The sequence below is a fragment of the Pseudochaenichthys georgianus genome, chromosome 9 (genome assembly GCF_902827115.2).
Source record: "Pseudochaenichthys georgianus chromosome 9, fPseGeo1.2, whole genome shotgun sequence".
Lineage (NCBI taxonomy): Eukaryota > Metazoa > Chordata > Actinopteri > Perciformes > Channichthyidae > Pseudochaenichthys > Pseudochaenichthys georgianus.
This window is the reverse complement of record NC_047511.1, coordinates 35,289,014-35,314,891: the sequence shown is the minus strand read 5'-3', so window position 1 is coordinate 35,314,891 and position 25,878 is coordinate 35,289,014. Positions and strand designations below refer to the sequence as shown.

The window sequence follows — 25,878 nt, the reverse complement described above, 5'->3', positions numbered from 1 at the left end:
TCATCATTAAAGAGTCAAGATTTTACACATATGTGACTCTGCACCAACGGCATGTTCACGCTAAACACTTTAACCTTAGGTCAAGGGTGTTTGACCCGCAGTAGACTCTTGACCTCTACATGTCTTATCAACTGGCCTTTTAATGTTTATGGATCATCCCTCCCCAGAGACAGAGAAACGGAAACATATTATTTTCAGTAATTTTTTGTAAAATGGACTACCTTGTTGTTATACAAATTGAACCCGCACTTGCAAAGAAATTGAAATGAGATGTTTCCCTTTTACTTCATAATACAAAAACAAATCTGACATAACAATAAAATAAACAATGCAATATTTGACCCTTGGAGTATTTTAGCCTGAAATATACAAAACAATATAAAGACGATATAAAGACATCTTTAATATTGTTTGAGGACATAGACAGAATACCCCAAAACTCCCACCTATTTTCTACTTGAAACAAATGTCGAATTGCAGATGGAATTTGGCAATACAGACTGTCTATGTGTGTGTGTTGAGAGAAAGGGGGGGTTAAGATGAAGTGGAATGACGACTCCCTGAAAGTTCTCAGGGAAGTGCTTGTGTCTGGCCATGAAGCAGGCAGCTGATTTGGGATAGGGTGTTAGCATAACAAAGGGCCTGAGCCTGTGAACTTGGGGCACCTTTCGACCCTGGCGCTGTGGGGAAGAATAGTCTGTGGGCCTCCCCATAGAGCATCCCCACGGCTAGCCTGATCGTGGCTAAATTGTTAATCAGGGTAATTTAATATAGTTTTCAATATGCCTCATCTCTCATCGGGGATTCACCGCCTCCTCGCCTTCCCGCCCAAAAAGCCCCTCCTTTTCAACCAGACGAGACAGGCAGCTGCAGGTCTTATAGTCTTCTCAATTGAAATGTTCAAACATCAGCCACACGAAGGCCTAAGCCCTGTGTTTGTGCATGTGTGTGCATATGTGATTGTATGCATGTGAACTGGTCTGCTTCTTCCTAACTTTAGCATGAAAGACTGCCCATGCCTGTATAAACCTGGACACACACATAGACAGCAAGTGAATGACAGTGTTGGTGATGGATAAGACAAAGAGTGCAATAACAACTGTAATGTGCAATTTTACAATATTACTGTACTGTCTGGCTTCTAAAAACAACTTTGGCCTCTCCACCTTCATTTTCACAAACTGCAATGCCACATATTTACTTTGACCTGTGCTCTGAAAATTGGGAAATTAAGCAGTGTCTTTAAGCTGCAACATGACAGGTAATCTGTGGCACTTTTCCTCTCTGACCTGGATCAGAGTGAGGGCAGCGCGGGCAGTAAATCTCAGGACAGGTGACGTCATCTCTCCTGGTGGAAGCGTCCAGTTGCTGGGTGAGTCAGCGGACTCTGGGCCCTAGGTTTTAGGCAGTTTGAGGTAGAAACACACACACACACACACACACACACACACACACACACACACACACACACACACACACACACACACACACACACACACACACACACACACACACACACACACACACACACACACACACACACACACACACACACACACACACACACACACACACACACACACACACACACACACACACACAGTACACACTTTTACAGATGCATGCACACAGGGCCTGGGTCCTGACTCTACTGTCTATAAATACACACTGTAATTGAGAATGACTCAGACTACACATGATGGCTCTCTGTGGGGAGGCACAAGATGGAGAGGGGAGGACAAGGAGTCTGTACGGCACAATGATAGATAGCTAGCAAGACCCCGTGTTGTGGTTTTCTCTGTGTTCATTTTAGCTTCCATCTCCTCCTTGGCACGCTGGCAGAAAATGGAGGACAAAGAACAGGAAGTACAGTTTCCCCCCCGTACTGTATTCAGTTACTGAATGATGATTTTCTGGTACTGATCTGGTATGGTAAAATGAATTACCCAGACAGATAATCGATTTAAAAAGTGTTTGACTTTTCTTTTTTTAAATGATGCGAAACAAGTCATTTATTGCAGTTTTCTGGTTAACAACTGCTATATTATTGCCCTTTGTTTTCATGTATTATCTTTATACAGCCTTTTCTGATAGTCCCAGGCTTCTAACGCAGATTATACAACAAAGGGTATTCCCTTAGATTTTGAAAGATAAAAAATGGTGGCTGATTCAATTAATTACTGTACTGCTGTCAAAATGTATCTCCAGTGCTCTTGCTTTTCTTTTATTGATTATACTTGTTTTTACAACTTTGTCTTATACAGCTCCTTGCTCCTGGTCAAATGATCAGTGTTGGCATGTAGACAAAAAACACTGTATTATTGATGGCAGAGTGCGCGCTTATGTGTAAACAAGAGCTAATTAGCATAACACCTCCGATGAGCAGGCCGGGTGCTAAGACAGACACTGTGAGTCTACGGCCAGCAGACCGTGTTCCCCTGTGGGCCGTTGAATAGAAGTGTCCTGCTCTTGTGTACTCTGTCTAAGGCTGTATGTTAATTTACGGCTAGATGATAATTCATGTCCAAATCACCAGACTGCACCCCCAAAAACCCCAAATCCAGACAAGTGTCCATGGGAACCAAGGACCCTAAGTCAACGGATATTATGGACATCACCGTCACACCGAGACAAATCAGTTGAGTGAAACAGACTAAGTATTATTTCAACCACAGATCACTTTATTTTTTAACACCATTTACTGATGCACATTTCTCCAATTGTTTTGTTACCTCAATAAGAAGCACTTTGGTTTATTTTGTTTAATCATTTGTTTTAATAAATACAAAAATTATCCGTAAAAGAAAGCCTGAATTATTTTTTTCTAATTCTCAAAGTTACCTACAGCTATACACATGCCTGCAATCCTGGTTTAGTTTTAATGTCACGATATTTGTTTGACAGGAAATAGAATTTATCAACATGGAAACAAAGGTATGATGGGCCCCTGGGGGGACAGGGTCTAACTGGGGTCAGGACTGTGGGGCCTTGTCTAGACGGCCTGCTTTTGTGGTTTCAGGGTTTCAGCCTCTAACCCTTTCAATAGGAGAACTTGACCCGTGTCTAGCTGCCGTGGGACTCAGAGTCAAGGAGACAGGGAGAGATGTGCTGTGAAGACAGTGGGACAGCAGTGTAAGAAGTTGAGAAAGTGATTTCCTTTTTCCTTATATTTAATGGTGGAAACCAGATTATATTTTGTCTTTTTAACTCTTAGGTTACATTGTTTCACCCCTAAATGGGGTCTTTCATCAAGGGTTACTTTCAATATTTTCCGTTTTCTCTGTATGGGTGTGTCCCTCCAAACAATACAGAAAATACATCTTGTGAAAAGGAGTTAAACCAACCAATGACAATACTAATATACAGAAACACAATTAAATGCCAAATTCAAATCAATCCCTCCCATTCTCTCAGCTCCCATCTCAGTGTAGAGGGTGCAGGGTGCTGCTGCGGGGCATGGTATAATTGAAAGGCTGAAGAAGAATACTGCTTGTTTAAACCAACCAGCAGGCAGAGAGGGCATGATGGGAAAACAAAGCCAGAGTCCCAGGAGTGGGTGACACAACATCACTAATGGCGGAGCAGAGAAGAACAGTGCCTCTGTTTTGTTACCCTCAGTCCTCCTGACAACCTGCAGGTTGGAGATACTGCAGTACAATTCACAAACTCAAATCTGAGATTTTCACAGCTGTATTGAGTTAGTTTAGCGTCCATCACAACTCTACTGGTAGATATTTTCTTTTATTTGTGGAAATATATAGCCAATCATCAGCGTAATTTCAAGAAATTCCTCTGAGTTGTGTAGCCATGGGGATGTCATATGTGTAGTGTACATTTAATTCAATATTTTCCACTTTGATGTAGTTTTCAGACTCCCATAAATACATGACATAAGGGCAGAAGGAGCACTTATGGATTCATTTGCTACTGCGAGTATAACAGAACCTCTTTATTTCCTCACTCTCTTCCTGGTACAGTATATACACATAGCTGAGGACAGTAAGTGATAGGTGATAGAATAGCTTATTCACACTCTATACAATCTATTTAAACAATATTGAAAATCTGCAATGTTCCCTGAGACCCCTACATTTCACATCTCTGTTACTTTTCTTCTTCCTATGGATGAGAGTTTGACACATGCTAAATCTCAGCAGTATAAGCTACATCAGCTGTGAATTCCCTCAAATCACCAGGCATGTCTGTCTCTTATTGACCCACATCAGGAATCCCCACCCACCACCTGCAAGACGGCGGTTCATTTTAGCCAGCAATAAATATCAATATTACATATCAATAAACCCATGAAAGAGGTGGGTAGGAATTGCAAGGAGGAAAAGGGGTTAGATTGAAAGGGGGATTGATGGAGGATGAGAGAGGCCAGAAGAGAATGGGTACAGAGAGAGAAACAGAAGAAAGAGAGAGAAGAAGAAAACCATGGCTGCTAGTCTGTTTCGGGCCTGTGGTCTCGTGCCTCCTGGGATAGCCAAACACTCTGTCAAGATTCTACACTTCAAAATCAATCACTCTAGACTGAGCACAAAGAGAAAGACACATGCATTCACACGCTTGTGCACACTCACACACGCAAACAAGTGTACAGGCAATGTCTTCTGTTCTTGCCCAGTTTCAACACGGCAGCCTTGGCATGTCACGGCAATGTGGGATAGTGAGCCGTTGTAAGGAAAGGTCGCCAGAGCACCAAGTTTCTCCAAAACAGAGGCACTACTGGACTGTGTGATCTGTTACACGATCATATACTTGGTTATATACCAGAGGGGGTTTCTGCAGTATTGAGGGTACATGGAAGGAATGTAGAGTAGCTCAACTAATTAAGCAAAATGAATGTTAGTATTGAGTCAGCTGTACAATTTCAACAATATAAGTTAGGATTTAACCGCATACTGTAGCTCCCTGGGACAGTTGCAGCCTATGTATCGACACTGAGTCCTTACTGCGCTATGGGTTCAAAACCACCCTGTAAGTTGCATGTCATTCCTTCTCTAGGGCAGATAGACTGGACCCTTTCCAGTCTATCTGCCCTAACTATATAGTAACACTAATCTTTTGCGATGGAGGATGCAGAAAAATAGTTAAGCAGGGAAGTTCAAACGTTTAGCTATAAGTATTGGATAAATACTTGAAATAAGTATTGAATAAATGTTTAAAACTGATGGCGAAATAATAATAGTGGATAGAGAGTCAAAAGATGTAGCAGTGTGAACACAATTTGTCCAAACAAACCCAAACAGTCACGTTGTATAAAATGATACCCACTTTTATAAAGTTGATAGTGATGAATGACATTCAGTTCAAACCAGTTAAAATAAACACTCTTGAACATTATGGGTGGTGTCAATGCAAGGGTGCCTGAGTTTCTCCATCAAGGCTGTGGAGCTTACTTATTTACAGAATGAGATATTAAGGTTGCTGTATCTGATGAGGAGTGTAAAGTTGCTCATAACATGTGACTACATTTTCATTTGAGAAGTAGTGCTTTTTTTTGTAAAGTTCCAACACCCAACAACCTTGAATGATTCAATAACACTCCACGTTTCTGCACCACATTGCAGATGTGATCTTAAACAAGCTGCTTTTTAACAATCTGCACACATCCTTGTATTATATCTCATAGCTCTGTACCCGATGCAGCCGGCAGCTTCTTTGGTTTCCAGATCCTCTTAGGCAATAACCAGAGTTAAACACACACCAAATGTAGTTTCAATAAGACCTCATTTTTCTCACTCTGAAGTTTCCAGACCTAGAGTTCTGTATCTTGTCGTCTGTTGGGATCACGGGGCGGATAGTACTTGTGAATCTTCTACCCAACAAAATAAGATAACACAAAGTCCTGCTATCTGTAGATAAAAGTGAAATTGTGCCGTCTAGTAGAAAAAAGAGCAGGAAGACAAAGAAAGGAGCAAAAAAGTTCTATCACATAATGGAGTTTAGAAGTTTTACTCTTTACTCTGCCTGCCAGCAGTTTCCAAGGTCATGTTTCTGGGCCAAAAAAATACCTTAATGTAAAAAGAAGATTTTTTTCTTTAAAGCTCTGCTTCAATAGTACAATTCTTGCATTTTTTTTTTACTGCCTTAAGGAGATCAATCCTAAGTGCCATCTGAGATCTTTGTGGTTCCCAACTGCTCCCGGCTCAATTCAATTGTACTGAAAGAGGTAGACAGCTGCATTTCAATTCCAGGAAGACACATTTAAACTAGGGTCCATCCTCGCACGTTTCTTATGTCTCTTTTAAACTACACATTAATTTAACAAGCACTGCATTACGGAATGATCTGTAGTGAGCATTTTTATTTCATGGATAAAGCCTGGTTATTGATAAAGTCTTCATTACAGTCATGTAGTGCATGTGTGCAGTTTATAACACGATCAATGATTTTGCATGTATCCAGCCCAAAATCTAATTATGAAATATATTCCCATGCTATAACCTACTCATTAAAGCAGTGGTTCCCAAACTTTTTCTGTCAGGCCCCCCTGTGGAGAAAAAACAAAGTCGTGCCCCCCAACACAAGTCAGGCTCAGTGGCGGCGCCAGAGATTTATTTTGGGGGTGCTGTGGGGTAGCTTGACGTTTCATAGAGGGTGCTCAAACATCTAGGGTTTCCCATTAATGTACCGGTCGCTACAGTGGAATGTTCTACTGCAACAATCCCCACGCATACACACAACGTACCCGCGACTGTTACAATGAAGGCTCGATAATCAGCTCACGGCATATAGGTGTAAGCACGGGTAAAGTGCTATTTTTGTAGGTGGTGTGTGGACCTCACATAGGAGGGTCCGGGCAAGCTCCCCCGGGAAGATTTATTTTTAAATATTGAAGTTAAATGCATCAATCTGGTGCACTTTGTGAGCAAAATGAAGAGATCTATGGATACCTCTCTCAACACCCATATGAAACAGAACTGTAAACAGATTTCCTTTTTTTACTGTCATATAGTATTTCATACCTGTTTTTCATTTATTCTCTTATTTTTTTATAACTATAATGATCATATAAACATGTGCCTCGGAAATAGTTGTTTACATTAATGGTGACCAAAACGTTTGAGATCCACGGAGATAAAACTGAGAGAGTCCTTTAGCTCACTGAGTCTCTCAGTCTGACAGGAGAGGACTCTCCTCCACTTTGTTGTTGAAAAAACTCCTTATATCCGTTAGCGTAGCTCGCTAGCACCAGAAGCTAACAACAACAATCTCCGGTATCGGTGCACTCTCTCTCTCTCGCTCGCGCACGCACACAAAATGGCTCGTTTTACACACACACAGAGTCGAGCTTTAATGAAACAGAGACCCAGACGTAATAGTACTGTACTGTATCATATTATTTTCGAATCAATAATTTTTCAAATTATGATTTTCTTTTTTTTTATTGTTAATTTTTTTTTAATAACCATTTTTCCTCCTGGTCTTTCGCCCCTGTCATGCCTCTGCGCCCCCCAGGGGGGATGCACCCCCCACTTTGGGAACCACTGCATTAAAGCATATTAATATTCTTGTTAGCAGAACAGATAAACACTTATAACTTTGTTGGGCTTTGCAGTCTAACAATAAATAAAACTGTGATCTTAAAAATGTCCAAATGCTAAGGAAAACAAATGTAGTGAATTACAATAATTAAAATACTTTGTTTGACATCACCTGCAAAAAGCAGGCCTGTGACCTATATTGTGTCCCAATTAAAACTAGAGTCCTCGCTTTAACCAACAAACACATTTGTCTTCCTCTATATCTGTGGATATACCGTTTTTTGTTTTTGATGTAGAAAAGGTTCCATCAAAACTGTTTTGTTGCAGACCACTGCATATTGTTTTCCACGTGTAAATAGAACTACATTTGCATGTTCTGTGATCAGGATCTACTTCAAGGCAAGGCAATTTTATTTATATAGCACTTTTCAGCACGTGGCGATTCAAAGTGCTTTACAGATTAGCAAAATACATTTAAGAACAAATACAGCATAAATACATGATTAAAAAGGCATTTAAAAACAGGCATAATAAGCAAAGGTAATGAAATAAATTAAATAAATAAACACAGCAGGTACATAATACATGACTAAAAAGGCATACTGTAGTGTGAGTATGGGCAGCTCAATTAAAAGCAGCGGCAAATAGGTGCGTTTTTAGTCGGGATTTAAAAATAGGAATTGTTTCGGCGGACGTGCATGATTTAGGCAGTTTGTTCCAAATTGTTGGGGCATAATAACTAAAAGCTGCTTTTCCATGTTTAGTGGTTATTCTCGGAACAGAGAGCAGACCCGACCCAGAAGACCTGAGACCCCTGGATGCTTCATAGTGATGGAGTAGGTCGTCTATATACCTCGGTCCTAAGCCATTTAGTGATTTAAAAACTAGCAGTAGTATTTTAAAATCAATTCTTTGGCAGACTGGAAGCCAGTGTAATGATCTCAGAACAGGAGTGATGTGATCCACTTTTCTAGTGTCAGTGAGGACTCGAGCAGCAGCGTTCTGAATCAGCTGCAGCTTTCTGATAGAGTTTTTAGTGAGCCCATGTGAATACACTATTGCAGTAGTCGAGTCTACTGAAAATAAAAGCATGGACAAGTTTTTCTAAATCCTGTTGCGACATTAGTTTTTTAATCCTTGATATATTCCTTATATCCTTGGTAGTATGCAGACCTAATAACTGTTGTAATGTGACTGTTAAAATTCAGGTCTGAGTCCATCACTACACCCAGATTTCTTGCTTTGTGAGTTACTTTGTAGTCTGCCGACTGAAGCTCTGTGATTACTTTTAATCGGTCCTTCTTTGCTCCAAAAACAATGATGAGTCATCCAGTCAGTGATGTGCTCAATGCACTTGCTGAGTGTTCTAATCGGAGAATAGTCTCCCGGTGTAATTTAAAAATAAATCTGGGTGTCGTCTGCATAGATGTGATAGCTTAGATCGCTCTTTTTAATAATCTCAGCCGGAGGTAGCATATAAATATTAAAAAGCAAAGGTCCTAAGATGGAGCCTTGAGGAACCCCGCATGACATATTTATCAGGATTGATTTGTAATTGCCTGTTGAGACAAAGTTTGTTCTGTCCTTCAAGTAGGAGCTAAACCAGTTTAGAGCTGTTGCTGAAACTCCCATCCAGTTTTCAAGACGGTCTAGCAATATGTTGTGGTCAACAGTATCAAAGGCAGTGCTGAGATCTAATAATACTAACACTGCCACTGTCTGTGTTCAAATTGATGTCATTTAAGAAGTCTCAGTGCTGTGGTTAGGTCTAAAGCCCGACTGAAACACATCAAAACCGTCAGTTAAAAACATGAAATTACTCAACTGTTGAAAAACTGCTTTTTCAATCAATTTGCTTAAAAAGGGAAGGTTTGATATTGGCCTGTAATTATTCATTATGGTTTTGTCTAGGTTATGCTTTTTTAGGAGCGGTTTAATTATTGCAGTTTTACTTCTGACATTTGAACTTTTTCTAGACTTTACACCCACATAGTGACACAGTATATGTTCTGTATACACTATGGTAATTAAATGGAAAATATTTTTTTCCTAAACATCTGAGTGCAGGTGTCAGGTACAACTGGCAAAATTATGTGAACACCAACAATGGGTGCAGCCTGTTTTTTGGGGAAATTGTGTAGTTTCACCTGGTAAGGCCTCCAAAAGAAAGTGGGTTTCTGCTTGTGCAAACATTACAATTTTTATTTACATTTAAAGATTACTCAAAATAACATGATTAGATGTATTGTGATGTAATGCCAACATACTAATATAAAGTTTCAGCCAGAAATTAGATCTTGGATTTTCAGAATTAGAAACTTAAGGAAAAGTAAGATTTTGCAGCTGTGTGACACAATATGCTTGTCAAGAGCGTTTCAGTTTTACTCTGCACTTTGAAGGTGTGGCCCTTTTCATAATTGTAGTCCATGATATGAGTAATTGTTATAGTACACCATATTTGGGAAGCATTGTCTGCCAGCAACAGAAATGACTGCACATTTTTCTCAAGATTTCATGTTGTATCCTTCAAGTTGATGCAGAGACATGTTGGAGCTATTTTAGTACTCCTGAGACACTTTTTGTTGTTGTTTCCTTTATTTTGCTAGTTACCTGTAGCTGTGACACTGCTGGCTCCAGGGCATCCTTTGTCTCATCACAAAAGCCACTAGCAGCTGAGACAAACATCAGTGGACATTCACGGAATATCCACCATCTCTCCTGTCACGTTGTAACAATCACATCGACAACTTGGTGCAAACATGGTGTGTAAAAATGTACACAGGTATCTGTGTGTGTGTGTGTGTGTGTGTGTGTGTGTGTGTGTGTGTGTGTGTGTGTGTGTGTGTGTGTGTGTGTGTGTGTGTGTGTGTCTATCTATCTGTCTGGGAGGGGATAGGTGGAGGCCATCTTTCATCTCTTGCTGTGATCAGATATTCTACATGATATGATGATACAGGCCCAATTAAGGGATGGGGTTGTGTGAAAAATGTGATGACAGGGCAAGCGGAAGAGTAGACTGTGATCTGACATCTGAGAAGGAGAGAGACAACGGAGAGAGAAAGGTAGCAAGAGAATGGTTCGGGTGGGGGAATATGAGGGGGGACGGGCGGGACTGAAAGATGGTTGTAGAAAAGAAGAGTGATGCTGTAAAGGAAATGAAGATGGCGTAAGTGTGAGAAAAATAGTGAGAATGAATGATAAGTAGGAAGGGACAGTGAGAATTAATATGATTAGGAAGGAGAAGGGAAAATGGGGAAGCAAAAAAGATGAATGGAGAGTAATGAAAGATAGAGAAGGGAAGAAAATGACGCTTCTTTCCTATAAGAAACTATTTGTCAAGATGTTATGGCTCTTACTTGTGATCCTTCTTGTTGTACATTGAGTAGATTCAGGGGAAACTTTAACAGCGATACGAAAGTTAGATTGTTGTATTTTTTTTTCAAAAACATGAACCTGACATGCAGCATGGAGACAAATGGTAACAAAACGAAGCATATCATTCAAATTCTTAATTACTATTTTGTATTTCGCACAGATATATTTCATTTGACAGACATAGAGAAGTACACCAGAAATAGCACAGAGTGTGAGATCGAGCTAATTCTAAACTGGGAGGCTTCTGTCTGAACCTTTTCCCCACATTTCGTTAGTCTGTCAGGATAAACTACAGCTGTGTCAGGTGTATGATTTTGATCGGGACGCATTGGGCTTTGATCACTCTGCCAGCTTTTATCAGTGTGCATGCTCTTTTCATAACCAAATAGGACCCAATTATGTCAAGCACATTGTTCTTTACCTGGAGTGCCAGAGCACTACACAGAGAAGAGGAAATAACTCACACTAAAACATCACTTTAAGTAAAAAAAAATGCCTTTATTTTGCTGTCAAAAAATATATTTGTTAGACTGAATCAGTTACATGAAATAAATGCAATTTTCAAAGTGGAGTATATTTTCATAATTTCTTCTTATAAAATATTCTCCCATATACAAATAAATACATTTGTGAGAGATTGTGAGATTTCGGATGGGACATCTTGAAGCTTCGGTCTTGACGATATTCAAGCTCATCTCTTGTTGATCAGAAGAACTTGTATACCTATATAAAAAAAGAGAAATATGACAATGATTAAAAATCCAGGAAATCTCATTTGATATACCTTATATTAAAACTATCAAAGCATCAAGGTGTACACTTTTAATGGGCTTTAATAATATCCTGTGTGTGTTACATCTACGCCTAAAACAGTTCATCTTAGAAACTATGAAGTGTGAAACTAAATCATCATCCCCAGCCTCTTAAAGCAATGTTACATTTTTCAACAAACATCATCTCAGCGTGTACAGCACATGTTGTAGAGTTTCATCACATCCCAAAGCAAGATCTTTGAATGAAAGGAGTTCAGTGAGCTGTGAGTTCCCGGTGTACTTGACAGTGACAAAGGCCTGAACAATAGCCGCTGACATTAGTCCCCCTCATATCACGCTGCACTTTCCTCCCATTGTTCCCACTGCACTTCTCACATGTATTGTCTTACGTGATATCCTTAGAACCTGATAAGACGACCGGTGAATGTTTTTGTAGCTGAGGACACAGGCCTGGGAGTGTCTCAGGGTTACAGCTGCTTATTATTCTCTCATAGAGGAGACTGGTAGACTGTAGGGTCTGGGGAACGCCTTATCGGATCCCCTGTACACCCAGCTAACGGTTACCTGCACCTCCAGCCCTCCCCCACTACTCTTCCCATACTTGACACTCCCTTCTTTACGAGGACATTATGGTATTATATTTCCCCAGAACTATAGAGCTTGTTGACAAGCATGAAAGGTATTCTGGGGCCCACTATGAACGTATAGGCTGTAGAGAACAGCTGGGGTTATTTGAGAGAGTAAGGTTGTCTGACTGGTTCAGTTACATTTTCTGTGTATTGTCTACATCACACCACAATGGCCGAGTAACACGTAATTTGAAGATCCAATGACTTAACAAAAGAGTTTCCTTAAGGTAAACTCTAAATTGCTGATTTATCTTTTCTGACACTCTTGATAGTCAGCAACTCCTCCCCTATTTTTTTACAAGCATTTCGAAAACTGTTTTGACCATACTTTCTCTTTCAACACATTTCTCTGATTTTTGGCTGACAGTAAAGAGCAGTTCAGGATTGGCAGAGGGTCCCTGAGCCATCAACAGTCCAACTCAGCCCATCTGTATAAAGAAGAAGGGAGGTGGATTCAGACAACTGAAGCACACCATCCGCCTGCACACAGCACCTCAAGGGCACATACTGCCTTCCTGGCCTCCCTGTCTATTTGTGGCAGCTGATCTTAGTCAACGCTAGATGTGCCTGTGCCTCTCTCTGCAACCTCCCCATCTTCTCTGCTGACACTGCAGTTTGATGCCTATATATAAGGATGATGTCCGCAGTGCTTGTCTGTGTGTGTGTGTGTGTGTGTGTGTGTGTGTGTGTGTGTGTGTGTGTGTGTGTGTGTGTGTGTGTGTGTGTGTGTGTGTGTGTGTGTGTGTGTGTGTGTGTGTGTGTGTGTGTGTGTGTGTGTGTGTGTGTGTGTGTTTGTGTGTGGATCCACAACGTTGCTGATAGTTCTCAGTATCTCTGATATTCAGGGTACATCAAATTTGAAATTTACAGACTGAACAGGTAGATCTGAGCTTAATGTTTATAATGTAAATGAAAATAGCTGCAACAATGCAGCCCAAGTAAAATCAGTACAAACACTACCATGCATGATAACCAACAGTTGTACTTTCTTTCACCAATTACGAATGTGGACTTGTAAAGATGTTTCTTTAAGTCAGATTTACTTACTTTGACTCAAACTCATTCCTTATAGTATGATACCTTTAAAATAATGTTGTACATCACCAACATAACTTGGTTAAAACATATATGTTTATTTTGTCCTTCAAATTTTTGTGATTTTTAGTGGACCCTGATTTTCCCAGACAAGATCAATACACATAGACAGTTGTCATGCTCTCCATCACAATGCACATATATGCAGAAAAATACAGGGTTGTTTGGGAGTGGTCTCCCCTCATCCACACAAAAGGATTTCATTTCAAATTGTCCCTCAGGAAATCGACTAACTACTCCCAGTCAGATGCCTCCACTCTCCACGAGGAGCAGGCTGCTGCTGATCTGCAGAGAATAAGTCTTGACTGAAGCCCATGAGGCCTGCTAGAGACTACTGAGAGTCATTGCATGAGAAACAAGATGCATACACAACAAACATGTGCTTGCACTGTGTACCATTACTTAATGTAGACTATATAAACATGGGTAGGTTAGGACACTGTTGTACATGCAGAGGCCAACACACAGATTGGTGGCATTAAAAAGACACACATGTACATGAATAAACAAAACATACACAAAGATATGGCTGACACACACATCTCTCCACCATCCTATTCTCTCCTTATTTCTCTATCTCTGTCCGTGCTTCTGAAACATAGGGAGACATATTCTTTTTCATCTGTCAGTATGGATGGAAACAGACATGTTCAAAACACACAACAATGGCGTTGCCAGCACAGAGGAGGCTCTATGTTTTGTATGCTTGAAGCACTGCATTATCTCCTAAGTGTCTAGCAACCCCAGTATAGTAAATAATGGATGCTCCTCATCCTTCTGAAAAACCCTTCTTTCACTTCAGGGACCAGTCATGGTTTACCTGTATAAATGCCCTTTCTGTGTCTTTGGAGAAATGGATAGCATTAAAAGATGTGGGTCAGGCGATTTCATTAGCACAGCATTTCTCTCTGTGTCTCCTTCAATCAGCCGTTTGACAGAAGCAATGTCACTCAAAATGTCTTACAGACACTTTCATATAGAATACTCAGAGAAAAGGGATGCAGATACCACTGATCCATAGCAGGGAATTCGTAAAATATTGCCCATATAATAAGATGGAAGAAATGTCAATGCTTGAAAGGGGAGCGAGCAGTCACCTCTGAGATCAGCTGAATATCCTTGACGTCCTTTGTCTGGAGACTTCAGTCAGCCATTTGTTTCTGGGTCATGATCTACGAGGTCACCATCCAACCTAGAAACACAAAATAGACAAAACATTTTAGTACTATAGTTGTATGTTTACCCGGAAATTAACACACATACATGGAAGGTATTGATTTCATTTTTCCGACCCTGAATAGAGTCAGACTTTATCAGAAGATGCGAGCCCTGTTTGACTTAATGGATATTTCTTTTTGGCCTACTTTTTTCTCAGTAAACTCAAAACACCAAGCAATATTGGAAGTGACTATTGTGTGCAAGTACGTAACTAAGTCTCTTTGGTCTCCTTCCCCACATGCATTATGAGGTTACATCGAAAGAGTTTCAGCTATTGTGAATTATTTACTTGATTCACCATTCGGCCCTTTAACCCCTCAGCAAATGCACAGGCAGCCGGGGTTACAAATACACTCCCACAGGATCCGAGTTTGACTCTTCATGCATGTGTATGTGTGTGGGCTGGGATTTGGTAAAAAATAAAACAGTATATAACCTATGACACATATAGCAACTTACACTCTCTTTTCTACAGACACACACTCACACACAGGAACTCATCAGAGCATCATTATATGGGTACTTTCTGAGTGAGAATCCCTGCTGTCCCATATGGGATTATTATAACACAGCTTGATCTGTGCAAGGGCCAGGAGTGTGTGTGTGTGTGTGTGTGTGTGTGTGTGTGTGTGTGTGTGTGTGTGTGTGCGCGTGTGTGTGTGTGTGTGTGTGTGTGTGTGTGTGTGTGTGTGTGTGTGTGTGTGTGTGTGTGTGTGTGTGTGTGTGTGTGTGTGTGTGTGTGTGTGTAGGAGCATGTTTGTTAGAGAGTTAGTGAGACCTGACCATGCTTCATGACCTGAGTGAATGTGAGCACCTCTCTGTGTCTGTGAGAGTATAAACTATATACTACAAGTATAAAACTGTGCCATGTCCAAACATTAGCAAGTAGGTGCTTTCCTTGACAACTGTGTCAAACTACAGAAACTAGCTTACATTCACTTACAAGAGGGCATGTAGACTGTGGATATTTTCATGTTAAGCCTCCAAGTCTATACTAAAGGTGTCTGTGATTTGTGCCTGACTAACAGCAAACTGATTGAGGCAGCAGTGGCGTTCCTGTCTGACCGAGTGAATATTAATGTCAATGAGATATGTGGGCCTTAATGGATCTTTACACACACACTCACACACACACACATCAACACCAACTCTACTTGTCCCTGTTGCCGTGGTATGTCCCTGGCATGCAGCAGTGTTGTCATGGCTACCCCCAGACGCATCCGCCATCCCATAAGTGGGGGGATGCTGAGCGCTTCAGAGGGGCTGGCGCCGAGGCTTTCCCCCCCTCAGCCCTCAAACCGTCAACCCCCATTCTCTATCCCCTTCCCCCAAAACTGAAGCCTTCTCCCTTATTCTCCCCCAAAAAAAGCTCAGCCTCATAAAGGCTTCCTGCTTGTCAGCTGGTAGGCCAGGAAGCACAGTGCTTTTATCTTGTCCCAGTGTTGGGCCTCCATTGCTCTTAACTGGAGTGGATAAAATAGAACATGGAGCAAACAATGAGATATAGACAGAGAATACCTAGTACGCTTGCACCAGTTTTCATGTTAAAACCTCAAATAGGTGTTTGAATGGTGCTTGTGTGAATGTGTGTTAACCCTCAGGGCTAAGCTTGTAGTTCATCCTGAACTGATCCTTTTCATTAGCCATTATCAATAATTCATCATTGCACTTGCTTTAATGCTTTGATGTGAGCAAATCCTCGATCCGCACACTTTCACATGCACACTCTACTTAATAGCACTCACTCTCTTGCCCTACGCCCAATGCCACTGAGGTGAGTATAGATGTGTAAACGTGCACATAACACAGTCAGTGCACCTCATGCTTCAAAAAATCAGTCAGGAAAAAAAATACATTGTGCCCTAACTGGCAGTCATAGGAACTCTTGATTGAGGCGAGAAGAAAACACTTTATATTCTCTACAAAAGTCTGTTTTACTGCATATCAAGTTATGTTTGCAATAAATCCTTTACTCTGAGATGAGCAAATTAAAGGGTTAATCTTTTATGACGTGTGTCCCCCTATCCATGCTCGTTTTTTACCTCCCTTTTTATATTCTCCAATATGGCAATGGCTGCACATCTGCTGAAAAAAAGAATCCTCTTTGGAAGGCTAAGTTGAAGTGTAAATTTGTCTTATGCAAATGACGGGACAGTTTCTCACATCTGAAATGGGTTGGGGGCACAGATGGGTGTGTGTGTGTGTGTGTGTGTGTGTGTGTGTGTGTGTGTGTGTGTGTGTGTGTGTGTGTGTGTGTGTGTGTGTGTGTGTGTGTGTGTGTGTGTGTGTGTGTGTGTGTGTGTGTGTGTGTGTGTGTGTGTGTGTGTGAGAGGTGTGTGTGTGTGTGTGTATGTGTGCCCGCACAAATCTCCCTACAAAAACCTACAGGGCCATTCCACCCCCCCCTCCAACTTTACATCTATACCTCTAAGGAAAGAAAGCTGATGTACAACGACAGCTGGCAGAATGGGAACTCAGATATTTGCATGCACATTGTCCACACTGAACGCCAAACAGATCATAAATTCAGAACACAATGCCAAAACAGTAACAAAGGCGTGGAACTGCAAGTAGGCGCCCAACACATTCGACAATACGGCAGCCTGATTCTATGTTGTCATTTAAATAATGAGATGATGTCGGGTAAACAGGAACACAACAAGAGCGTGGAGGTATCACTAGTATTGTGAGCAAACAAAACAATTTCCAGCTTTTGTCATTCAAACACTTCCCAGTAACATTTTCTTCTGCTGTTTCCATAACAGAGGTGTAAGTGAGGAATATAATCCCAGTGTCTGTACAGAGAAAAAGGTACAAGAAGGGGAAAAAAAGGTAGAGAGAAAGAAGGAGTAATTGAGAGCGACAGAGTGTGCCTAAAAGCATACGTTTGTGTCTAAGTACAGTTTGTGAATGAGTGCATGCTCCTCTATATGGTAATTAAAGCTTTGGACTAAAAATTTGAATGTGGATGACAGATTAAGACCGATGAAGTGAGAATGGAAAGTAGAAAGAAAGGAAAGAGAAGCAGACAGACGGAGGACTCTACAAATAGAGTCTGTTGTCTGAACCTCTCAGCTGATGTGGTAGTTCAAGAAAAAAGGGCTTTTCAGGTCCAAACAGGATCAAACAACCTGCTGTGGAGTCCGGTTACTCCATAACAATGGCTTACATTCACTCTCAGCCTCAACACACAAGCTTTTTACCTCAAAGGGTGGAGAGAGAGTAAGTCTGGTTTGGAGGGTGGGTGCATGCATGTATGGAGGGGGGTATAGAGATATCTCAGACGATAATGGTGTTCAACAGATTAGATGGTATCAGCCTACCCTGTTTGTCTTCAACTGTCTGCTTCTGAAGCTCTACTAAGATCTATGGTCAACTCCGCAGGCACTCCCAATCTCAAGGAAACGTTTAGATATCGTTAGGGAAAGCGAAGTACTCTGATAGATATAGCGTTCAAAACTCTTAGATAAAGACAGCTGGTGAAGAGAGAGCAGCTGAGAATTGCCCGTAAAGTGAAATACAGACATGTCTTTGTCTGTATTTCAGTTGTTGTTGTCTGCCTGATCGCGTTGGACATTTGATGGACTTTTAATTGACTGGTGAATTAATTCATCTTTTTGTTACACTTCCCTTCATTAGCTCAGAATATTGACAGATTCCTACAGATATCGTAAAGCCGACTAGCTGTCCCTTTAAGCTCCTCTGTCCACAGCAGAACATCTGATTAATCACATACGCACAATAGATAGCTACTTTCTGCTAACCTCCAAAGACCCTGCCTCTCAAGCTATGAACAGCAGCCCAGGCAATTTGTATTTGTTTTACATTGGTTCAGTAGTTCTGGGGAAATTAGTATGCAGTCAGGGATGAAGCTTGTCAAGATCAGGGCGAAATCTCTACCCACCCACCGGGCGGATCTACATTCATGAACAAGGTTGACAATAAAACTGACTATTGTAAAGTCAAGGAGCACATAAAATAGTGGAGAACACAATACATATTATTTTTCCTATGAGAACACCTTTATTGACAGGCCTTCTCTTTGTCTGTCTGTCTCATATGTCACCTGTCAAGACTCTCGCTTTTTTTCCCCTTCTTCCTCACACCCTCTGGCTCTCTTTCCCAACACTATGTGTCAATTACGTCAAGATGCTAAGGCCAGTCCTTTTGGACAGTGTTCTGCTGGACCGTGGAGCGAATAACATCCATGTGAGGAGAAAGCGATCTGGGGCCCTTCTCTCGCTGAGCCCGAGCTCTCCTGGGAAACACACAGCTCATACAATAGGAGGCCTTTTGTTGAGTATCTGGGAGCTGCAGGGCTAGCTCTGGATCAAACAGGGCTGTGTGTACATTTCTGCATTTTGCACCCGCACACATACACACTAATGCAAGTGCAAACCACACTGACATGCGAGAGTGCACACACACAAACACACACCTTCGCCCACACACACACAGAATCAGAGACTTTCTTCATCTCCCTTGACTCGGTGTGACTAAGTAAACTTCTTCACCCTTTTGCAGTAGTTACCAAGGGCAGAGAGAATTTGAAATAGCAAGAGAAGAGACAAAGTGGAGAACAGTTGGGTAAATCAGTGTTTTAGACTGCTTTAGTGTCAGTCTGAAGAGGTTTTCTCATACTACAGATCAGAGCCTGTGGGCTCCCTCCTGGGGTCCGATGCAGGGAAATCCTGCAGGAAGGTGAATAATGCCTCTGGGTATGTGGCACAGTTATTTATTACACAGCCCTGATGATACTTTTTCAAATATATGATTAAATATTGCCATGATATGTTGGGGGAGGGGTTGTACAAAATTGGAGTACAAGAAGAGAACCAGCATAATATTGTATTTCTACTTAGGTCTACAACAAATAAATAAATATAAACCTAAGAGAAGCAGTCAATTGATGCACATTAGTAGCATTCTGTATGTAGCATAATCCAGCTATATCCTCATTCTCTAAGAGCTATGTTTTTCATGGTGTGAACAAATAGTGGTGGCAATATAGATACAGGAATTAAAAATCTCAGTCCATCTACCCAGAATGCATTTTAATACATTTCCATTGGAACCACTGCCTTGCTAGTGGCCGTCTGCTCCTCAGTTAGGATCTGTGGGAATTCTCCTCACTGAAATGAACTCACACCGTCTGACCCTATTCATCCAGGACTGCACTTTCTCTAGGACTCCCCCTTTTTCAGTCCCCCTGTTTCCCACAGACCCCCTCTCTCTTCACTCCCTCTCTCTCTATGCTTCTTCCCCTTCTTTCTCACTACCTTCCCACCGCCCCCCTCCCTTTCCAAGTCTCTGCCTTGCTTTCAACTCCAATTTTGGGCACAATGAAGTTGTTCTGGCTGACAGTTTGGCCAGTAGAATAAGTGTTGTTTAAGCCTGCTGTGTGGCCCTGTAGTGGACCCATTCTCCCCCTCGCCGGCTCAGTTACCGAGAGCCTTGTTGGTGGTACACGGAAGCCATCCGTCCCCACGCTCCCACCCTGACCCAAACAATTACCCTCAAAGCTCACATGCGCCTCCTCTTTACATACTTTACATATGCTATCTAATCTTCCACTTCTCTACAAATAAAGAACACTTTTGCAACATGCCATTTTAAAACCGTACAGTAAAAGGTGTTCTTTTTTTCATATGTTGAGCTACCATGTGGTTCACTTCCATATTGCATCTGTTGTGGTGCATTCACTGCTGCATCACAGCCAGGTTGGCCTGATTTACTCAGTTACTCATGTCTTGTAGGATGTGTCAGAAAGGATTCAGTATTGGGGTCAGCTGGAAAGACAAAGCCTGCAGCCCTCTCTCTTTTGTCGCTTTCAGTAAGCATCAAGCAGCACCCCCCCCTCCCTCTTTGCTCTCTGTTTTTCTTTTCCAGTTCTCTGTTCTATTGACTTATCAAAAATGTATAAAAAAATCACATTATAAATATTCTTCTTGTGTGCCTCTGAGACAAACACAGACAAAAGCACACACACAGAAACCAGGACTTGAGAAAGTGGCTGGGAGAGGCCCTGATGGGGGGGGACCATATGTCCAAGCGTTGTATATCAGTTGGCTCGCCCTCAGCGCTCTGCCAGACCACCATAACTTAGTTTGTCTTCAGCACAAAGTTTGGTCCAAGCTTGACTGGGTTCATTAGGAACCTATTCTCTGGAGCCAATGAAGCTCAACAGACCTCCAACAAAGGAGCTAATCACACCCACTGCTGCTCGCTCGCTCTCTCTCTCTCTCTCTCTCTCTCTCTCTCTCTCTCTCTCTCTCTCTCTCTCTCTCTCTCTCTCTCTCACCTCCACTCTGTATTTAAAAACTCCACTATTTCCACAAATTCTCACTCCTTTACCTAATAGAAACCGAATATAAATAATCAGTCGGCCAAATAATGGTAAGTGCCATGCATACTGCACCATCTGTAGACTGTAGAGCATGAAGAATAAGCAATCACAGCAGAATAGATAAATGATGAAAGAAAACAGAAATTGTCCAATTGTCATACCTTTCATTCTTTTGTATCTCGACCTAAAAACAAAACAGGATAATTGTGTCTCCATTGAAGATTCACACCTGTGACCATTAGTGCACGTGAGCGGACTTTCGAGGTGTCATGTTCTCCCCTGACAGACACTTTTCTGTCTCGGATGCGAGTGTTAGTGAGATGCGGTGTGTAGAATATACGCCTACCAACAATGCTTGCATCTGAGTTCATGTGTGTGTGTGCAACATTATGTGATGCACTGACAATGGAGAGCCCCAGGCTGCTGAATACTTGAAATGACCTTGAACCTCAGCGTTCTCCATCCCCATGGCTGCAGGGACGGTGAGCACGTCTGTGTGTTTGTGTGTGTGCGTTTGAGAAGAAGAACAATGAGGCTCTGCACTTTGTGTGTGCACCTTATAACTCTTCCAAAATTCTGTATCACAGTCAGGGTCAGAATATTTCCAGATAATCTATAGTGAATAATGAAAATGAGATTATATGGCCATTACATTTATGAAAAAGTAAGTATTGCTCTACTGAAGTGAACATTTTTGACATCTTGTGAGACATTCGAAGACATATTATCAGGTTATTGTCCTTATTAGGATAGAGCTCATATGTTTCTACTATCTTATCACATCAGATTGAGTATCCTTTTTCACGTGTGCCACACTACCTCCCAGCATGCAGTGACTGTATTTGCTCACCCTGCATCCAGCAGAGAAAGAGGCTTGCACCATACCATGTCCCCTACTGTGCACAGAAGCTAAAGGCAGTACGAAAGAGTCTGATCAGGACATGGCTTAAACACACAGGATGGTCCCAAAGCAGACCAAGAGACACACATACGTGTGTACACAGATGAAGAGGACTTGGTGGGTTAAGAATGGCGGTAGGGGGTAAGTAAAGGGAAGGAATACCCAGCAAGGGGTCGTAAAGGCCATGTCACCGGGCTTGGACACAAATGTCAGCAGCATGACTACCTGTACATGGACCCCCAGCGGTGAGGGCACAGGAGACAATCAAGAAATAGATAAAGAGGAGAGCAAGATGTCTTACTGCAAAAAAAGCAAGCTAGAGTAAATAAGGTAAATAGAAAAGCTTGTGAAGGACACATTTGAGACCACGTTTCAATGATTTGTCTGACGTGGAACCTAGAATAATTAATTTAAAAAAGACTGAATGATGTATGAAAGTAGAAAGAATAGCTGTTTCGTTTTATCTATGTTTTGTGTTTTTTCTTAATTATTAGAAGTTGTCCATGCAAAACTATGAAGACATTTTTCTTAACTTATTTAAACAGTAGTGGATTATATAGTGTTTTAAGTTAACTTATTAAACACTCACTGTGTGCATCCTTCCCTTGCACGCCACATGTTACCATTCCTGCTCCCTATGCATTAGATGTTGAACATTTCAAAGTGAAGAGAGAACACTATGCCCTCTGCAGCCTGGAAACAATGAATATATTTCAACATTTTGCACTAGCAACTGAATATTCCAACAAGTACAAACAAGCAGGCTGCATACAGTATACACAAAGGAGACTGGAAAGTTTCTTCTCTCTTTTAAAGGTCAAAACACAACCCTGCGCCATTCTAAAGTACTTTGAAGATCACAAAAACATTTTACCCAGGCACTCAACGTTAAAAAAGATAACATCCAATTTACGGTTCCTTTGGTAACAACTGAAAATATGTATATTTTGATGCATTTTCCATTCATCTATGCATTAGTGAAGAAGCTCTTATAGACAGCAAGTGGACTGTAGGCAGGAGCCTTGTATGCTCGTTTTTGCATAGAAACTGCAGTGTAGTGGGGGTTATGTTACAAATTGGAAATACAAACACCTTTGTACTCATTCACTCATACCAAAATGATGGTAATAATTTCTTAACTTAGTAATATGATCCATACCATAAAGGGAAATGTGATTGATAATACTTATAAACTTAAACACACACAAACTTTTTTTATTCAGATGGCCATAGAGTGTACATTTGTGTTAAAACACAACAACAGCAGCTTCCCTGAAGCACATCTCGAGGCCATGTTCTCCTAAGAGATGTGTCTTCAGTAAAAAAAACAGTCCTACATCTGACTCTTAATACAATTGTTCCTCTATTCCCCTTTTACTTCATTTCCTTTTTGTTTCCACCATTTCCAACCTCTGCCAGGAATCACAGCAAAGTTCCCGAGTGAAAGCAGTGTGTTCTACTTATCATCGACATTTTTCAGATCCCCTGCCAGACAGTGGTGATTTGTGCCTGTGTTAAGGCAGAACTATTCCTTGCCTCTTTCACAATATAGATTGCTGCCATTATCTGGAGCTATTCCTCAGGCACAAAAAAGAAGCAGAAAACATGGTGGCAAAAGGATGAAGGAATTTCACCCAACCGCTGTATGAATTGCTGATGTGACCTGAGTGACAATTTGGTATGCAATTGTCAGTGTCAGTCACAGAGACATTGTCATGTCTGATTCCCATCGTGTGGAGCCAAGCTATAGGGGCTACACTGTGTTGTCAGAGGACAGTTTTCCATTGAGGAAGACCAATCAGCATCACAGCGCTTTTGTTGGTATAGCTGGGTTTAAAAAGGCTGTGGGAATTTATTTGAGTGAATATGCCATTTAATGTACATACACATGAACACACGTATTTAACAATGAGCCAGGACCTTTGACTGTAGTGGAACCTGACCAATATTTCAACTAATGTGGCGTGAATGGGCCGGAAATGCAAATGCAACGCTGTCCCCTTTCACATTGAGGAATGAAATAAAATCTTTTGTGGCTGCTGGGCATTGAGGGTGGGAAAAACGGCGAGGCAAAGGGGTTCCTTAGGCCACTCGTTTGGGCCGTGAATGAGCCAGTGCCCAAGCGGGAAAGATGGTGTGCCAGTGGTCTGCTCTGTGCTAATTGATTGCCTCTACTAACAAGGGCATAATGTATTCTATTGTGATCATCCTTTGCCCATGTTCATTAAGCCAGGAAGCAGCGTGATCTTTCTTTTTGTCTCGCTCCTGCCCCTTTTCTCTCCCATGCTCCTCTCACCCCCCCCCCCCCACCCCCCCACCCCCCCACACCCACCCCCCCACCCCCACCCCCCCACCCCCCCAATCCCCTTTTTTTTTCTCGCTCCTCTTCTCTCGGTCCATCTTTCTCTCACACTCCATTGCCGGATGGAAAAGGTGATGTAAAGGTGGTATGACAGACAAAGCATCCCTTGCTACCCCAAATGCAAAAAACGAAGGGGAACAAAGGACAGATGTAAGGAATAGAGTAGGTGGCTGGAAGGATGGTGCAGGAAGGATGTATGGATGAGAGGATGAGAGGAAAAGTCAAGGATGAGAGTTGATGGCTGAGGAGGTAGAAGAGTATGGAAACAAGAGGAAGATGGTAGGAAACGAAGAGGGGAAAAAAATCAAGATCAGAGAAGCACCTCTCTCCATCTGCCTCCATTCCTCTCTTTTTCCTCCACGTCCCCCTCCCAACCCATCCTCTATTCCTGTCAGGTTCCCACACGCTTCTGCTCTCCCCCCACACATTTTATTTGTACCCCCCTTCTCCCCTCTTGCCCCTTTTACACCTACCTCCCTCCACATCTCCCTCCCCATCTCTGATACGCCTCTTAATAAGAGCTGGCGGGACAATAGTACCATTGTTGCCCGTGTTTGGGAACCCTGGACTGAAACAATCGCTGTTTACCCAAGCAGGGGCACAGCCTGGACCCTCTCCTTCATTACAGCTGGGCCAAGACTGATTAAGTCAGTTCCGCGAGTACAATAAGCCACTGAGCCAGCCAGCAAGACTCATCCACTCTCCTCTGTCACCTCACTCTCCCTCCATCTCTTTCTCCAACACTTCCTCCCTTGTCTTTTGAAGTCCAAACTTTATTTGTATTTCTTACTCAGTATATGAGTGTCCATGCTTTCACTTGTTAGCATTCTCGCACCTTGATTTAGGTATTGTTCATTATCAATGATCCATCCATCCAATAAACACACAGAGAAAAGAGTAACATAGCTGAAATGGTGGATAAATGGCAAAATATTTCAAAGCCATTAGTTTGAATCTGATCTATTTCAAATGACCTTCATAATCTAGGACAAAGCTAATTTCTTTATTATAAATTCCCAGTTGGTTTGAACATGCTTCAGGCATCGGCAATATGACTGACTGCAAAAAATAAGAGACAACTCTTTTCCCATAATGGTGTAAGATCATAAAAAGAATTGGCATGGAGGTAGTGTTATCAAGTTTATGCTTGTGGCGGAGAAGCACTGAATCAGTGGATTGAAAGCCTTTTCACTCAACCACATCCCTCAGCTCTGTGGCTTGTAACAGAAGTATGCTACCAGCACTATGCAAAACAGCATCATGAATATGCGTAATTAGGTGGGACTGGTGTAATCTTTCTGGGTTATGGGATGTGACATTTGTGGAGCAGGAGCATACATCAGCATAAGCACGACTGACAAAGGCAACATCACTTTCTCTGCAATAAGGCATTTTACACTTTGCAATACAAAACATGCAGTTTCCCTTCATACACTTTACAGCTGCCTGCAAAAATGCACAAAGTAATTCAGATAAACAAACACACACAGGTACACACACATACTCGCGCATGTAAAGAAAAGCCCAGTTGGAAACATGCCGTAAAGAAACTGGAAAAAGGAATGTGCATTTGGCACTGAAATAAATCTGTAAGATTGGAAAATAAAAAACTCTAGATCACAGTCCATTTTTTTTAAAAGCACAAGTAACACAACAACGGAGAGACAGATGGTACATTTGTGTTTACTA

General features: G+C 41.6%; 1 long non-coding RNA gene across 1 annotated transcript in view; it reads right to left on the bottom strand.

Moving 5' to 3' along the window:
• Nucleotides 1-11,365: 11,365 nt before the first annotated feature.
• LOC117452873 (uncharacterized) overlaps nucleotides 11,366-25,878 on the bottom strand; it is a 36,624-nt gene continuing 22,111 nt past the window's right edge. Inside the window, exons 3-4 of the long non-coding RNA XR_004552802.2 lie at nucleotides 14,460-14,554; nucleotides 11,366-11,588 (exon numbers count right to left, since the gene is read on the bottom strand). This is a non-coding gene — a long non-coding RNA (uncharacterized lncRNA). The remainder of the gene's footprint in view (nucleotides 11,589-14,459; nucleotides 14,555-25,878) is intronic.